The sequence below is a fragment of the Ovis aries genome, chromosome 21 (assembly GCF_016772045.2).
Source record: "Ovis aries strain OAR_USU_Benz2616 breed Rambouillet chromosome 21, ARS-UI_Ramb_v3.0, whole genome shotgun sequence".
Lineage (NCBI taxonomy): Eukaryota > Metazoa > Chordata > Mammalia > Artiodactyla > Bovidae > Ovis > Ovis aries.
In genome coordinates, this window is record NC_056074.1 from 26,600,457 (window position 1) to 26,619,567 (window position 19,111).

Below are 19,111 nucleotides of genomic sequence, written 5' to 3' on the forward strand. Positions count from 1 at the left end.
CCAGGGATTGAACCCATGTCTTCTGCATTAGCAGGCAGTTTCTTTACCACTGAGCCACCTAGGAAGCCCCTAAAAAAGGCTGCATGCTCCATAAAAGGAGTTCAGCTTTCGTTCTTGAGATGTCCCATCCCATGGAAGACCCAATATCCAAGATAACTCTCCTGTAAGAAAGAGCTGTCCTTGCTGGTGGAATAGACTGGCCTCTTCTTCAAAACCATTTGTATAACAAGCACTTTCTGGAAACCTGGGCTAAGCACTGGATGAAAACTGGTGAGCAATAAAGAGTTTCTTTATCTCTAGGATATTTCGATGTATTGGAGGAGTTTTAGACTGTTAGAATATTGTGTGATTAACAGCAGGGAAATTTGAAGATGTGAAGGTAGGCTTGGGATCTTAGGAGACCCAGAGGCTGAACCCAGGATTGGTGTACAACGGCAGCTCTCAGATCTATCCCCGCTGATGCAAGCAGCTGCTCAGGTCTGTCCCTGCTGATGCAAGCTGCTGCTGCTGCTAAGTCACGTCAGTCATGTCCAACTCTGTGCGACCCCATAGATGGCAGCCCACCAGGCTCCCATCCCTGGGATTCTTCAGGCAAGAATACTGGAGTGGGTTGCCATTTCCTTCTGCAGTGCATGAAAGTGAAAAGTGAAAGGGAAGTCCCTCAGTCATGTCCGACTCTTCACGACCCCATGGACTGTAGCCCACCAGGCTCCTCTGTCCATGGGATTTCCCAGGCAAAAGTACTGGAGTGGGGTGCCATTGCCTTCTCCACTGGTGCAAGACTTCAATATTAAGTGCCTGATCACCCTACACCTAGGACTTAGCCCCTCACTCCCTCTTCTCAAAGAAATTTCCCAAGTATTCAGACACCATCCATATAAAAAACTGATTTGAGTATTGAGGAGAAAGTTGGATTCTCCTGTCTGTAAAGCTTAAGGTCCCACATCTCATTTAAAACAATCTCAAGAATAAACCATGGAAATAACCTCAGTGTATACACACATACACGGGAATATTTTTTAAAAGTATTTCTCTATATATTATTTATTTGACTATGCTGGGGTCTTAGTTGTAGCATGCGGGATCTAGTTCTCTGAGCAGGGATTGAAACTGAGCCCCCTGCATTGAGAGCTTGGAGTCTTAGCCATTGGACTACCAGAGAAATCCTCACACACTGGAACATTATTTAGCCATTAAAAAATTAGGAAATCCTGCCAATCTGTTGTGACAATGTGGATGGATCTTTAGGGCACTATGTTATGTGAAATAAGACAGAGAAAGACAAACGCTATATGATCTTATTTATTTGTGAAATCAAAATAAACAAACTCGAAGAAAAAGAAATTGGATCTGTGATTACCAGAGGTGGAATTGGATGAAGGTGGTCCAAAGATACAGACTTCCAGTTATAAATTAAATAAGTGCTAGGGGTGTAACACACAAGGTGTCAATTAGAGTTAACAATGCTGTATGATACACAGGAAAGATATTTTAATGTTTTAATTAAGACTCTTACTAAAAACAGTTTTAGATTCATAGAAAAATTGATGGAGGTATAGAGGTTTCCGTTATAGCCCCACCACCAAAACGCACAGTCTACGCCGTTAATATTCCCCACCAGAGTGGTACACTGGTTACAATCGGTAAACTATGTTAACACAGGAGAGTCACCCAAAGACCATAATTTATAATACTGTTCACTCTTGGTGCTACACATTCTGTGGGTTTGGCCAAATGCATAATTATGCGTATTCATCACGTGAGAAATTTTTTACAGCAGTGTTGATCAAAAACATTGTCAGAATGTTCTCATGGAGAGGCTAGCAGTGCTTTCTGTATTTTTCCCAGCTCTTCTGATACATTCTGTGCAGATAACTCCCATGAGAGAAATCTAACAGCCTAACTACACACCACCCACACCTTGAATCCTGAGAGCACACTTTCCTTCACCACCGTTCTGAAAAATTAACCCCTTCCTGGGCTCGCCCTCTGCAGCCACTGGACAGTGGATGAAGTGAGGAGGAGGTCTCAGATGGCTGCTGCTGGGAGCATCCACATCAGCTCAGAGATTCCAGTTACATCAGGAACTTCCCTGGTGGTCCAGTGGCTAAGACCACATTCCCAGTGCAAGGGGCCTGGGTTTGATTCCTGGTTGGGGAACTAGATCCCACATGCCACAACTAAGAGTGTGAATGCCACAGGTTAGACCTGGTGCAGCCAAATAAGCACTAATAAATAGAGTAAATATTAAAAGAGAAGTTATATCAGCATAGGCTAACAGACACAGAGACAGTGAAAATGAAGAGTCTTTTTGATTCCCAATTTTCTAGGGACAGGAAGCAGACTGAGACCTCTGGGAACATGGGCCATTTCTTTTGGAGAAGGAAGAGTGATTCGGAGGAAGGAATTAAGAACCTAGAAGGCAGAGGGCGGAGCTAAGACCCACAGGGAACCATTCTCAGTTGTAGGACTACCTGTGAAGGATTGGACTCCCGAACTGTCGTGGACCCGTGACTGTGTCTCAAATGATCTCCATTTTTTGTCTGTTTGTTTTTCCCCTTTTACGATTTTTCAGATGTGGACCATTTTAAATGTCTGGATTCAGTTTGTCACAATATTGTTTCTGGTTTTTTTTTGTTTGTTTGTTTGCTTTTTGGCTGCGAGGCATGTGGGATCTTAGTTCCCCAACCAGGCACGAAACCAGCATCCCCTTGCCTTGGAGGATGAGGTCGTCGCCACTGGACCAGCAGAGGAGTCTCACATCGTCTCCTTTTGAATGAAAGTGTTTACCGCAGTCATTCTACCTCTATCCTACTCTTCTGCGTTAGGTGCGTGGAGAGAGGGTACCTGTCTCTTTAGCTCAGAGAAGCTTGCGCACCCTTAGAGCCTGTACTCCGCAACAAGAGAAGCCACAGCAGTGAGAAGTCCAGGCACAGCTAGAGAGTAGCCCCTGCTCGCCACAACTAGAGAAAAGCCCGCACAGAGATGGAGACCCAGCGCAGCCCAGGAATAAATGTATTTTAAAAATAAAAAAAAGAGAGATAACAGGAGTTTGGTGAGGATGTGAAGAAAAGGAACCCCAGTATATGCAGAACTCGTACGAAAGTAGCACTTTGGTATGAGCCAGCAATCCCACTTCTCCCACAACATTTTAGGACAATAACCGTAGTGGTAAGGTCATGCCTAACCCAGTCTCCTTTTCCTCCTTTAAGCAAGACTCTATACATCTCTTCCAGAAACAGGGTCAAAGCACTTTCCCCCTTTATTCAGTGGCTTCCTCAAACATCACACAGTCAAAATGTCAGGGCCTAAGAATCAGGTCTTTCCTGGTGGTCCCAATTCGTCTTACTCTCTGATCAGGTGGTGTCCTCAAATCGATGCTTCGTTTGTGTGTTCGTTTAGAATAATAAAACTGAAGAGAGCAGACTCAAAGGTTCTGACCACACACTTGAGAGTCAGAGGGGTGGATCAGACAGATTAAGGTGGCATAGTTTGACAACCCACCTCACCAATAGGACACAGACTTTTCCCTTGGGGTCATTTATTTAGTTCCCTTTCTCTGTTCTTCATTCTCTCTTCTTTCCTTCCTCATGTTTTTAATTCTTCATTTAAAAAATGAAGTCTCCCTGGCTCTCCCTCTGAAACTCTCTTATCTATTCTAAATAATTATCTAAATGTGGAAACCCAGCACAGCTGAGGGGAGCTGGAAGCATATCTGATAAATTCTACCAATGAACCTAGGAGAATTCTACACGGCACTGATATAATTGATTAGCATGCCCATTTAAAATCTATTATGAGGACTCCTCTGCTGGTCCAGTGGCCGAGACTCCGTACTCCTAATGCAGGGGTTTGGTCCTTGGCCAGGGAGCTAGTTCCCAGCAGCAACTAAAGATCTCGCATGCTGCGACGAAGACCTGGTGCAGCCAAATAAATTTAAAAAATCTATTTGCTTTTTTCTATCCACACTGTAAATGCAATACATAGTTTGGTAAAGAATAATGGGTCAGGGAATAGAATTAGAGGCCTTATTATGTAGTAATTATTATAATAATGCATGTTCTGTCCTCAGACATTGGATTTTAAATCCTGATTATAGCATATATCAGCTCTATGAACTTAAAACAAAGTACTTTAAGTCTGTGCTTACATTTTCTCATCTGTAAAACAGAATAATGCCAGTAAGTACTTCACTGAGCTGTGATGATTTTAAATGATTCAGTACTTGTCCAGTGTTCAGAAAAGTGTCTGACGATTAGCAACTTCTCAAAGAACGTTTGTTATTCTCATTTGGGAAGGCAAATTGCTTTTTATTTTCTATATGATTTAAAACATAAACATAAAAAGTGTAAATCTATGTTATTGGGCATGCAATGAATAAAGGTGCAATTTGTGACTTTACTAACATAAATGAGTAAAACTGTATTTCAGTAGTTTCTGAATTGAATGTTAATGAAGTTAAGTTCATATCAATCCAAACTGCATTATTATAACTGTAGGATGCTAACTGTAGTTTTTATGGTAACCAAAGAAAATATCTGTAGAATATACACAAAAGGAAGCGTAAAAGAGAAAATTGTTCACTACAAAAAAATCATCAAAATGCAAATAGTAATGGAGGAAATGAGGGCTCAAAAAGCTATAAGACATACAGAAAACCAATATTAAAATGGCAGAGGTTTGGCTGTTCTTTGTCAGTAATTACTTTAGCTATAAGTGGATTAAACTTTCATAAAGAGGCAGAGATTGGCAGAACAGATTAAAAAAAATTGTCCATCCATAAGCTATACAACAAGAGATTCACTTTAAATCTAAAGACACAAATAGGTTGAAACTCAAAGGATGAAAAAAGATACTCCTTGTAAATAGTTACCAAAGGAGACCTAGGGTACCTCAACTAATAACTAAATGATCTAAGTTACCAGAAATAAAGAATGACGTTATATGTTGATAAAAGGGCCAGGTCATTAAGTGTGTGTGTGTTACGTCGCTTTAGTCACGTCCAACCCTTTGCAACCCCATGGTCTGTGGCCTGCCGGGCTCCTCTGTCCAAGGGATTCTCTAGGCAAGAATGCTGGAGCGGGTTGCCATGCCTTCCTCCAGGGGACCTTCCCCACCCAGGGATCGAACCCACACCACTTTATGTCTCCTGCATTGGCAGGCAGGTTCTTACCATTAGCACCACCTGAGAAGCCCAGTTCATTAAGACGTTGTGAGAAGTATACATAGGCCAATCAGAAACCAAAATATATATTGCAAACTTTGACAGAGTTGAAAGAAGAAATAGACATCCTACCTCAATACTTCACCTTCAATAATGATAGGAAAAACATATAGAAGATCAATAAGGAATTAGAGGATTTAAGCAATATCCTAAACCAGTTATATGTAAGACATATACAAAGTGTAGATGCCAACAACAGCAGGATATGCATTCTTCTCAAGTGACATGGAATATTCTCCGTGGAATATTACAAGGCCCTCCTTGTAAGGCTGTCCCTGTTTGAGGACCTCTCCAGGCCTTGAGTGTTGGGCGTCTGATGAGATTTAGGATACTGGACATTTGAGAAGTAAAATAACTTGGAGACTTTTGCCAGATTGTTCTTTGTCCGGTATCCCTTCCTTCTTACCGGGTGCGTTATGCAAACAGCCCATGAGTTCCCCTGAATGTAGCCTTTTTTATAGAGTTTTTATTGTAATACATTCAGTGCCCCCATGTCCCAGTGCAGCCTCCCCCATTCCCTCCCACCTTAGACTTGGGGTTTGACCCCCAACCAGAACAGCAGAGCCAGACGACCAGGGTCTGGTTGTCTAAGTTGAGCCCAGACAGCATGTCAAAGTCACACTACGTTTCTTTTTTGTCCGCGTTTGATTTCTTTCGGGCTTCTTGGCTCTCAGGAGGCAGTGTGGGTGTTGGCTAAGTGTGAAAGCATTTCTGGGTCTTGATGTTTGTTAAAGAATGGTGGGCAGAATGCTGTCAAGAGGAGGTCACTACAAAGTAGCTGAATATCTCGGGCTAAACCTCTGTTGCTATGGGATTGAATGGAACCACATCCTTTACTGGTAAGCTATTGCAGCGGCTTGTATTACAGCAGAAGAACACGATTTTCTCCCGTGGGGTGATGCGTGTATACTCTGCACATCTTCTTGGGCAACCCAGCACAGAATATTGGTAGATATAATCTGAAGAGGGTAGGAGAATAACCAGGCCACAGGTTAGACATCAGACGGGGCACGGAATGTTCCCAAGTGAACAGTCCCTCCCTTTCCGCCTATCCCCATAGGTAGACCCTGGACTTGAAGCCCCTTCCACAAAAGGGGCAGTTTCCTTCCGGGGTGACTGGCTTCTGCTCCCAATGCCCACACACATTTACAGCAAAGTTGCTGTAACAGACAGACTCTATTAGGGATTCAGTCACTGAATGCTAGAAATGCAAAGGAATTTGGAGACCATGCATCAAAACCTCATCACTGTACAGGTAAGAAACTGAACACAGTCAATGTCCCATCCCTCCCCATTCTCCTGCCCATCTCACCTCCGGTGTAATGATGAGAGTATACTTCTTTGGTCTGGCATGCTAAATCAGGATATCTGGGTTGGCAGGAACCTAAATTCTTTCTGCAGTTTTTGCCAATATATTCATCACAGGAGGTGCAAGAAGTCAATCTCATTATGGGAGGATCTGGACAACATGGGAGAACCACGGGGTGAGAAAAAGGAATGCCAAGTAGTGAAGGGGAAGACAGCTGGGTTGCTGCTGCAGGTGTCAGGATTGAGGCCGGAAGACTAGACTTCCCAGGCCTTCCTCCTTGCTCCCTGAGGATGCTCTCTGCACAGCCAGATCTACCAAGGAATCTGTTTTAGGAGTCACATGGTAACCAGGAAGTGCTCTTCCTTCTTTCTTTTCAGGCTCACCCTGTAGCTGTGGCTTTGAAAGGGGCACTGAAATGGGCATTTCATTGCCAGTAGGGCTGGGTGAGGTTAGTTGAGAGAGATGGCTCAGGATCTAATGGGGGAGAAGAAGGAGAAGGATCTCCCTTCTGAGCTTTCTTATTAAGCCCTGGGTGTTAATTGATGAGTCTAACTTCCCCAGCTATTGATGCCTCAATGGTTCTTTCTTTTTTTTTTCCCAATAAAATAGTATTTTTTTGAAAGTCGCTCAGTTGTGTCTGACTCTTTGCGACCCCAAGGACCATAGCTCTCCAGGCTCCTCTTTCCATGGAATTCTCCAGGCCAGAATACTGGAGTGGGTAGCCATTCTCTTCTCCAGGGAATCTTCCCAATCCAGGGATCAAACCCAGTCACCCACATTGCAGGCGGATTCCTTACCATCTGAGCCATCAGGAAAGCCCAAGGATACTGGAGTGGGTAGTCTATCCCTTCTCCAGTGGATCTTCCCGACCCAGGAATCGAACCGGTGTCTCCTGCATTGCAGGTGGACCCTTTACCAGTTGAGCTACCAGGGAAACCCACTGATTTTTTTTTTTTCAATAAAAGAGTTTAGAATGAGTTTATTACCTGGAGAAGGGAATGGGTACCCACTCCAGTATTCATGCCTGGAGAATTCCATGGACAGACGGGGCTACAATCTATGGGCTCACAGAGTTGGACATGACTGAGTGGACTGACACATACTCGTGAGTTTCTTAAGCGTGTAAGAGCAGTTCATAAGTGGGAAGCTTTCAAATTTGAGACTGATATGAAGCTCAGAGACCTGATGTTGCAGGATGGCTTATAGAGTGAAAACAAGGAAGTTGTTTAACATTACAACAATTGATTATTACAGTGGGGTTTTCAGAGGGCAGGGGTTGGTTAGAAGTGGTTGTTATTGTTTGTTTAGTCGCTAAGTTGTGTCTGATTTATTGTAAACCTGTGGACTGTAGCCCGCCAGGCTCCTCTGTCCAGGGAATTTTCCAGGCAGCAAGAATACTGAATGGGTTGCCATTTCCTCCTCCAGGGGATCTTCTGATCCAGGATCTAACCCGAGTCTCCTGCACTGGCAGGTAGATTCTTTATCGCTGAGCCACCTGGGAATCCCTAGATGACTTAAGTTTCTTTTGATTATCAGAGGCATTTATAAGAAATACCTCCCTGGTAGCTCAGATGGTAAAGAATTGCCTGCAATGAAGGAGACCCAGGTTAAATCCCTGGGTCAGGAAGATCTCCTGGAGAAGGGAAATGGCTACCCACTCTAGTATTCTTGCCTGGAGAATTCCATGGACAGAGGAGCCTAGTGGGCTACATACAGTTCATGGGATCACAGAGTCGGACATGCCGGACAGACTCTCAATTTCATTCACTTCAGTTCAAGAGTTAGATGTGGGTTTGCTCAGCCCCAGTAGTTCTTTATCATCCCTTTCCCTCACACCATTCTTGGAGTGAGAGTGTGGAGAGCTACTGGGCGGCAGGAGCAGCAGGATCTTCAGGAACAGTTTCATGATGGGGAAGGGAAGTAACAGGCACTGAGGCTCAGGGGCCTGGCTCCAGCAAAGACTGTCTCTGTAGCTCCTGCTCCCCGGTCAAGACTTTTTGGACATTACTCCCTTCCCCCATCACCCTGCCCCTCTGCCTCCCTGCTGTGGGACTCACCCTCTCTGAAAGACCAGCACAGAAGCACGAGGGTTCCGGGGAGCAGGAAGAATAGGAGCCAATCCATACAGACTGAAGAGAGGACAGTGAGGCAGGCAGTCAATCTCCGGGAAGTGCTCAGCGATGGTGCCCCAGACAGGATGCGGAATGGAGCTGCAGCTGCGGTTCCCTCATCTCCTCCTCTGTGAGCTAGGCCCTGGGCTGTAACAGCTGCACTCCCTTTACCTATATCGGGAGGCCCTGCCTATAAGGTCGTGGGTGTTCTGCTTCCTCTTCTCATTCCACCGCCAACGCGGGGACTCAACCGAGGAATTTACATGGGAAAGAGGTGACCTTCCTCAAGATAGTAAGAACCTCATCCCAGAGAAGACAGGGGATCTAAGTAAAGCAGAGATGGAAGTCACCTTCAGAGCCCGCATTTTCCTGGCTTATTCAACTTACTGTGTGTAAAGCTGCAGATTGTTCCCCTGAGCCCAGGTACTGGGCTTTGCTTCGTAGGCATCACAAGTGCACGGAACACTCCCGTGTTGTGTTGGGTTCCTTGATTTTGCCAAATCACGTCACACTGGGCTGGTAAAAGGAGAGACCAGTCAGGTGAAGGTAAGGGACTGGCTCACCAAAGATTTGGGGAATGTCTGATAAGAATGGACTTGGAGGGACTTCCCTGGTGGTTCAGAGGTTAAGAATCTGCCCGCCAATGCAGGGGACACAGGTTTGATCCCTGATCCAGGAAGATCCCATGTGCTGTGGAGCCACTAAGCCCAGGTGCCATAACTAATGAGGCTGTGTGCTTAGAGCCTGAGGTCTGCAATAAAAGAAGCCACCGCAATATTCATTGCTCTCCACAACTGGAGGATAACCCCTGCTCACCACAACTAGAGAAAGCCTGTGCACAGCAGTGAAGACCCAGCCCAGCCAAAAAGACAAAGTAATTAATTACTGGAGTTGGAGACTACAAATTCAGTTATCATTTAAAAATGTCCAGCACAAGGAACCTAGCAAACCCTATTTTATCAAAATCCTTTCTATGTCCCATTGTCTTTGAATGACCCAGAAAACATTTGTTTCCCAAACTTTAACCCTTTATATACGCCTTACTTTCCCTTGAAGACTCTGTGAAATGAAAATATCTCCTGCCATATCAATAAACAAGAAATGTCACAGCCATCAGTGACTTCTGGCCTCCACATGTGAATGAGAGTCCCAAAACTTCGATCCAGTGAATGCTCCCCCATCAGCTCAGAGACTGCCAAGGAGCTGGAGGAATGCACGAAGCAGCCATCTGCCACTGCTTAAAGTGAACAAGGAAACAGGATTTGCATCTCACGCCGGTCAGAATGGCTGCCATCAAAAAGTCTACAAACAATAAATGCTGGAGAGGGTGTGGCGGAAAGGGAATCCTCGTACACAGCTGGTGGGAATGCAAACCAGTACAACCACTACAGAGAACAGTGTGGTGATTCCTTTAAAAAATGGAAATAGAACTGCCATACGACCCAGCAATCCCACTGCTAGGCATACACATCAAGGAAACCAGGACTGAAAGGGACACATGTACCCCAATGTTCATCACACCACTGTTTATAATAGCCAGGGCATGGAAGCAACCTAGATGTCCATCAGCAGACGAATGGATAAGGAAATTGCGGTACATATACAAAATGGAATAATATTCAACTATAAAAAAGAATGCATTCAAGTCAATTCTAATGAGGTGGATGAAACTGGAGCCTATTATACAGAGTGAAGTAAGTTGGAAAGAGAAACACCAATACAGTATATTAACACATATATATGGAATTTAGAAAGATGGTAACAACAGTCCTATATGCAAGGCAGCAAAAGAGACACAGATGTAAAGAACAGACTTTTGGACTCTGCGGGAGAAGGTGAGGGTGGAATGACTTGAGAGAATAGAACTGAAACATGTATATATTACCATATGTAAAACAGATGCCCAGTGCAAGTTCGATGCATGAAGCAGGGTACTCAGAGCCAGTGCTCTGGGACAACCCAGAGGGATGGGGTGGGGAGGGAGGTGGAAGGGGGTCCCAAACCGGGGGACACATGTGTCCCTGTGGCTGATCCACGTCAATGTATGGCGAAAGCCACCACAGTATGGTAAAGCAATTATCCTCCAATTAAAATAAACTAATTATAAAAAAAAAGAAACAGGATTTGGCCCCAAATAGCTGAGATGCGTATGAAAGGAATGAATTCCATGAGCCCAGAGGCTTGCATCTTCCCATATGTAGAATGCTGAATTCCTTAAATTAATACCTAATCTTTGATGTTCAGATGCCTGCTCCCTTTGCTGCACACTTATATATAACCTGACTCCCCCTCTCACCTCCTTGGAGCAATTTTCTCAGAGCTACTGAGCTCCTGTCTCCCAGGCTTTGGCTGGAGAGGCTCAGGAGTCTTAAACCTTCCCAACAAGAGAAATAACTCTCACGTTGTGAAGACAACAGGATTAGTTGGTTGGGGAGCTAAGATCCCACAGGCCTTCTGGCCAAAAAAGCAAAACATAAAACAGAAGCAATATTGTAGCAAATTCAATACTTTAAAAAAGGAAAAAAAAACAAAAAAACCCTGAAGGGAGCTCAGCATTTTTTTTTTTTTTTTAAGAGCATGAGTCTCATTGCAAGCCCTGCAATAAATCTCTCTCTGCTCCAAACTTAGTTTGCCCTCACTGTTCATCAGGAACATGAACTTGTACCTGTAGAGAGACTGACGCTGGCAAAGGCCAGCTCCAGGCACTTGCTAATCTGCAGCTCTGGGGGATAACTGAATCTAGCTGCATGGGGACAGACCAGAGGGTCTGGAATGTGGTCCCAGCCAAATCTTAGAGCCCATTATTAATCAACTCTACTCGAATATAAAATAGCCTTTTTTATTTTTTTTAAAGAAATGCTGGGTCTTTTTGTTTGTTTGTTTATCTGAGACTGTGCTGGGTCTTCACTGCTGCTCTCAGGCTTTCTCCAGTTGTGGTGCACAGGCTTCTCACGGCCTTGGTTTCTCCTGATGTGGAGCACCGGCTTCAGATGTGGAGCACCGGCTTCAGTAGTTGCAGCTCATGGGCTTATCTGCCCCGGGGCGTGTGGGGTTTTCCCAGACCAGGGATCGAACTGGTGTCTCCTGCATTGCAAGCCAAATTCTTAACCACTTGACCACCAGGGAAGCCCCTAGAAATGATGGGTCTTGGGAAACGCTGTGAGAGAGAGCCAATTAGTTCATTAGTTCAGTCGCTCAGTCGTGTCCGACTATGTTGCCACCCCATGAATCACAGCACGCCAGGCCTCCCTGTCCATCACCAACTCCCGGAGATCACTCAAACTCACGTCCATCGAGTTGGTGATGCCATCCAGCCATCTCATCCTCGATCGTCCCCTTCTCCTCCTGCCCCCAATCCCTCCCAGCATCAGAGTCTTTTCCAGTGAGTCAGCTCTTCGCATGAGGTGGCCAAAGTACTGGAGTTTCAGCTTTAGCATCATTCCTTCCAATGAATATTCAGGACTGATTTCCTTTAGGATGGACTGGTTGGATATCCTTGCAGTCCAAGGGAATCTCAAGAGTCTTCTCCAACAACACAGTTCAAAAGCATCAATTCTTCGGTTCTCAGCCTTCTTCACAGTCCAACTCTCACATCCATACATGACCACAGGAAACACCATAGCCTTGACTAGACAAACCTTTGTTGGCAAAGTAATGTCTCTGCTTTTGAATATGCTATCTAGGTTAGTCATCACTTTTCTTCCAAGGAGTAAGCGTCTTTTAATTTCATGGTTGCAGTTACCATCTGCAGTGATTTTGGAGCCCCAAAAAATAAAGTCTGACACTGTTTCCCATCTATTTCCCATGGAGTGATGGGACCGGATGCCATGATCTTCGTTTTCTGAATGTTGAGCTTTAAGCCAACTTTTTCACTCTCCTCTTTCACTTTCATCATGAGGCTTTTTAGTTCCTCTTCACTTTCTGCCATAAGGATGGTGTCATCTGCATATCTGAGGTTATTGATATTTCTCCCAGCAATCTTAATTCCAGCTTGTGCTTCTTCCAGCCCAGTGTTTCTCATGATGTACTCTGTGTATGAGTTAAATAAGCAGGATGACAATATACAGCCTTGACGTCCTCCTTTTCCTATTTGAAACCAGTCTGTTGTTCCATGTTGCTTCCTGCCCTGCATACAGATTTCTCAAGAGGCAGGTTAGGTGGTCTGGTATTCCCATCTCTCTCAGAATTTTCCACAGTGTATTGTGATCCACACAGTCAAAGGCTTTGGCATAGTCAATAAAGCAGAAGTAGATGTTTTTCTGGAACTCTCTTGCTTTTTCCATGATCCAGCAGATGTTGGTAATTTGATCTCTGGTTCCTCTGCCTTTTCTAAAACCAGCTTGAACATTGGGAAATTCATGGTTTACATATTGCTGAAGCCTGGCTTGGAGAATTTTGAGCATTACTTTACTAGCATGTGAGATGAGTGCAATTGTGTGGTAGTTTGAGCATTCTTTGGCATTTTCTTTCTTTGGAATTGGAATGAAAACTGACCTTTTCCAGTCCTGTGGCCACTGCTGAGTTTTCCAAATTTACTGGCATATTGAGTGCAGCACTTTCACAGCATCATCTTTCAGGATTTGAAACAGCTCCACTGGAATTCCACCACCTCCACTAGCTTTGTTCATAGTGATGCTTTCTAAGGCCCACTTGACTTCACATTCCAGGATGTCTGGCTCTAGGTGAGTGATCACACCATCGTGATTATCTGGGTCATGAAGATCTTTTTATACAGTTCTTCTGTGTATTCTTACCACCTCTTCTTAGTATCTTCTGCTTCTGTTAGGGCCATACCATTTCTGTCCTTTATTGTTCCCATTTTTGCATGAAATGTTCCCTTGGTATCTCTAATTTTCTTGAAGAGATCTCTAGTCTTTTCTATTCTGTTCTTTTCCTCTATTTTTTTGCATTGATCGCTGAGGAAGGCTTTCTTATCTCTTGCTATTCTCTGGAACTCTGCATTCAGATGCTTATATCTTTCCTTTTCTCCTTTGTTTTTTCCCTCTCTTCTTTTCACAACTATTTGTAAGGCCTCCGCAGACAGCCATTTTTGTTTTTTGCATTTCTTTTGCATGGGGATGGTCTTGATCCCTGTCTCCTGCACAACAGGACTTGCTAATTGAATGTGTGACGAGGTGGGGAACCAGGAAAGAAGAAAGAGAAATCTCTGAGGACACTTAGTTTTTAGCCTGAGCAAATGAGTGAATGGTGCAGTTATGGGTGACATGGGAAAGAATGAGAGGAAAGCGAGGTGAACTTGGAGGCTGTCGGGAGTGTGCTGTGTGGAGGGTATGATGTTGGAGTGAGTTAGAGTGTGGAATCAGTTTTTTGTTTGGGGGGCACGTTAAGTTTGAAATGCTCATCAAACACAGATATTAAAAAGGCAGTGAGGGGACTTCCCTGGTGGTCCAGTGACTAAGACTTTCCCCTCCCAGTGCAGGTTTGATCCGTGGTTCGATCCCTGGCCAGGGAAATAGATCCCATATGCTGCAACTAACACATAACACAGCCCAATGAATAAATATTTTAAAAAGTTTAAAAAGGCAGTGGAGAGTTTAGAAGGGAAGGTAAAGATTTGTGAGTTATCAGTCTATTGAGGGTATTTAGAGCTATGATACCTGTTCACTAGAGGAGTTAATTAATAGGGTAAGAGGACCAAGGACTGCCGAAGGCATATTATGTCCATAGCCTCAGATTTTTGGTACTGAAAAGCTAAAGAAAAATACAAACCTGAAACTCAAGCCACAGATGTTATTATTATGTGTAGCTGTTGTTGTTGCTGCTGTAATGATCTGCAGTGCTGTTGTTATTGTTATTTTGTACAGCTCTTGTGTGCTGGCCTGCACAGAGGCCATGCCCAATAAACACAGTGTTTTCAGTCTGGCTCTAACAGTGGCCTATGCTCCTTGCCAAGAATCCACCTGAACAAGTGCAATCAGATTTGTATCTGCTGACTGTCTTCCGAGGATCAGCCCAGAAGAATAGGGGGAGTCGGGATAATGGAAATAGCAGAAATAGGGCCCCCAGTTCAATAGCCCATAAAGCCAAGCGGTGTTACCGACTGGTAGGAGACGGGACAGAAGGCAGAGGGTAGACTACTGAGGCAGAGTGAGAAATAACAAACAATAGCCTGACAATTAAATATGCATGTATTATGATTCAAATTAAGCTCCAGTATACCTGTGGTACTATTCCATCAATTTTGAAATCATAGAGACCTGAGCAGAAAGTCCTTGTGACGATATCTTTGAACCTGAATTCCAGATTTCTTCTGGGGAGAGGAACTTTTCTGAGATGAGGAGGGGAGAATGGAGATGTCACAGGGATCTTTAAAAAAATATATTTATTTATTTGGCTGTGCTGGGTCTTAGTTGCAGTAGGCAAACTCTTAGTTGTAGCATGTGGGATCTAGTTTCCTGATCAGGGATCAAACTTGGGCCCCTGCTTTGGGAGCGAGAGTCTTAGCCATTGGACCACCAGGGAAGTCCCTCACTTTCTTGTCCTATGCATGAGCACACATTCTCAGGAAATTTCTGAGACATAGAAAGAAGACTGTGTCCTCTAATTTTGCATTGTCAACAGTTTGGCACATGTTTAAGTCTTTGAAATTATAAGAGTTGGGTTTTTTTTTTTTTTTCCTCGAGTATATTTATACCTTCTAAATGCACTCATGCCCTCTTGTTCCTTCTCCACCTACTTCTGGAGGGTGCCAAGAGTTCCAGGGTTGCCTTGTTCCTTGTCTCACTTGACTAAGCTTTTCACCTCTCATCTGATGCCCGTTTGGACTTTACTGACCAGAAACTATCTCATCTCTTGACCTCAAGAAGATGTTCTGTTCTCCTAACCCCACAGGTTGTGTCCGAATCTTAGTTCCCAGGCCTAACAGGCTTCCATACCATTGAACCACTGTGTCCACAGCCTGCCTCTACCCTGTCTGGGGCTATATGAAATTCCCAAGGACGCTCCCTGCATTATTGCCCCTCTTTGAAAGCAGGATCCAATCTAACTCTCCCTGGCACTGCAGGTCATGACCAAGGGATATGCTTTTCAGGGTCTCATCTCCTTGACTTTGGTTAGGCAACGCCTCCTGCAGTTTCATCATTGTATTCCTTCCTCCAAGCCTTCTCCCAGGTTGAAGTGCTTACAATGATCTCTCTTTCCAGCTTTTCTTCCTTCTTTCTTCATTTCCTCCAAGCAGCCTCAGCATCCCAGTTCTGTAACGACAGCTCTCCTGTACTCCAAGGACCAGAAGCAAAGCTTGCTTCTCTAACCAACGCTCATAAGATGCTTCTTCAAGGGACGTAATTCAACAAATGCTCAGAAAAACAAATATCAGATATTAACACATATATATGGAATCTAGAAAGATAGTACTGACCCACTTCTCAGTTTGGGAATTTTACAGCCAATCACTTCAAACACAAGCACATTACAAGAGTTTTAAAACTCTTGCCAAGTGATTAAGAACCCCTGGCCCATGGAAACCAACTGCTTTCTTCCCACAGGAGACCATTATAGCATCGTGCTCAGGGGCTGGGTGAAGCTCTGTTTAAATCTGATTCTTCACCTGCTGGATGTGCGACCTTGTGTGTGTCCTTTAACCTCTCTGACCTGTGGGTTTTTTTTTTTTTCACTAGAGAAAATATATATTTATCTATCAAGAAGAATTGTGAGGGCTAAATTAGCACACGTGAGCTATTTAATTGTTTTAAAATGTAGCTTTTGAGGAGGCCAGGAGACATCATCAGTGGAAATGACAGAGGAGGGAGCTCTGAAGGACAGTCCCCATCAGAGAAACTCTGATCACAAAAGTAAAAGTCATCACAATCAACTTTGTCTCAGGTTTTCAGCATCTATGGAAAGGATGAATCTGAAAGAGACAGTTCCCACATGGTAGGAAAGGTTTGTGGCATTTTTTAAATAATAGATTTTCTCCCAACTTGCTCCCTCCATCTACACACGCACACACACACACACACAGAGGAAATAACAGGGAGAATCTATATACAGAACTTCAGTAAACTGGTCAGGGATAGTCTCTCTGGACACAAATTGTTTTCATCATCTGAAGGGATGCCATTTATTTTTGTTTCTTTAAAAATTTTTTATATTGGAATATAGCCGATTAACAATGTTACGATAGTTTCTGGTGCACAGCAGAGGGACTCAGCCATACATACACATGTGCCCATTCTCCCCCAAAGTCCCCTCCCATCCAGGCTGTCACATGACATTGAGCAGAATTTAAAGGGATACATGTAAAACCTTAGCAATGAACTCAGGAAAGCAGAGGGTTACACGCCACCTTGGGACTGCTGGTCTCTGAGAATGGCTTTCACGTACTGGTGAATTTACCAAGAAAAGTAGAAGAAAAATCTCCTTTGCTGAAGTCACCCTTGGAAAGAGTTCTCCTGGTGAATAGCCAGAGTTGGCCGAAGCGGCAGATTGAAAGCCGAGGGCATTTTACTTGAGCTGTAAGCTACAACAGGAATGACGGGTAGATGGGTTATTGGCTTCTTCTTCATTGTTGTTGTTGACTACCTCCCTCGTCGCTTTAACATACTTTTATCTTCTCCCACCCTCAGCACCGTTGACATGAACCATCTAGGGAATTGTGGACATGTTGAACAATTTTGAGATTCCCAGCAAATCCTTGGGGATGGTGAGTCTCACGGTAGAAAAGAATACACATAAAAGGTCTCCCCAGAAACACTTCTTTTATGTTCTTTCCTGGATATCCACATATTGTCTGAAAATTCCATTTTCACATCCCTCAAGAGGGTAGAACTTCTCTGGTTTCATCTAGTCTCAGTCAACCAGAACGGTGCTGCTCCCTTGCTTCAGGGAAAAAGAGACACGATTTTCTGACTGAACTGTTCCTTCAAACCCTGATCTAGAAGAAATTGTTCTTTTTCTGTCAGATCACTGGTATAAATCCTATGGGTACTGGAAAAACCCCAGGAGCTTGTGGTCACTGGGCTGCCTTGGAATAGTAATTGTGGTTCTTCATCTTGTTGACCTTCCCCCAAGGGGCTTTCCTGGTGGCTCAGATGGTTAGGAATCTGCCTGCAGTGCAGGAGACACGGCTTCAATCCCTAGGTTGGGAAGATCCCCTGGAGAAGGGAATGGCTACCCACTCTGGTATTCTTGCCTAGGGAATTCCGTGCCTGGAGAATTCCATGGACTGAGGAGCTTGCTGGGCTACAGTCCATGGGGTCATAAAGAGTTGGACATGACTAAGCTAGTAACACTTTTACTTTCAAGGTGGCATCTGCCTAAGCTGAGAGCTCTTTCCTCAAATCAAATCCTGGCAATCACCACCCATCCCATTAAGGTCTTCAGAAATGACATTGTGTGAAAATATCTCAATTATCAATGAAGTTCAGGATGTTTTTACTGTATTCACCATGGAGAGTAGCGATATGTCTTTTGAAAATAATGGTAACCGTTGGAAAGTGGATGTCTATTCCAGAAATACCATTTTTATTGTTTTGCATGATAAAGGAGATGCAAACCAAAAATTCTAGCTCGTCATCTAAATATCTTCTAATCATCTACAGAAAGATATAACTGAGTACTCAGCTAATCACTTCAGAGGTGAGAGACATCCAGGGCTGCTCTTCTAGACTAACTGTGTCTCCAGAACCCTGTGATGGAGAGAAGGCCATCGTGAGTACAGGGGTGCAGATTCCATGCGAACAAGGTAAGTGTTAGTCACTCAGTCATCTCCACCTCTTTGGACTGTAGCCTGCCAGGCTCCTCTGTCCATGGAATTCTCAGGCAAGAGTACTGGAATAGGTTGCCATTCCCTTCTCCAGGGGATCTTCCTGACCCAGGGCTCAAACATGGGTCTCCTGCATTGCAGGCGGATTCTTTACCATCTGAGCCAAGGCATAAGATCTGACTCCATGTGAGGTTTGGAGCAATAAGCAAAAGGGATTCTTTCCTGAATACTTTTAAGTCGTGGGTCTATAATTTATGACATAAGAATAATTATTTGGGGTGCCCTAAGAGGATAAGAGGAGAAGGTGATGGCACCCCACTCCAGTACTCTTGCCTGGCAAATCCCAAAGAGTCGGACACGACTGAGCGACTTCTCTTTCACTTTTCACTTTATTGCATTGGAGAAGGAAATGGCAACCCACTCTAGTGTTCTTGCCTAGAGAATCCCAGGGACGGCGGAGCCTGGTGGGCTGCCATCAATGGGGTCACACAGAGTTGGACACGACTAAAGTGACTTAGCAGCAGCAGCAGCAAGAGGATAAGAAAAAGGATTAGGAACACTGGGAAAAGGCATGGACTGTGACCCAGTAAGAAAATCAGGTATTATGGGATACTAAGACCGGCAATGTACATTTGAGGAGATTTTAGGAGAAAAATAAGCTAATATGATAGAGTTCAGGGACTTCCCTGGTGGTCCAGTAGCCAAGAATCTGCACTCTCAATGCAGGGGCCCTGGGGTTTGAT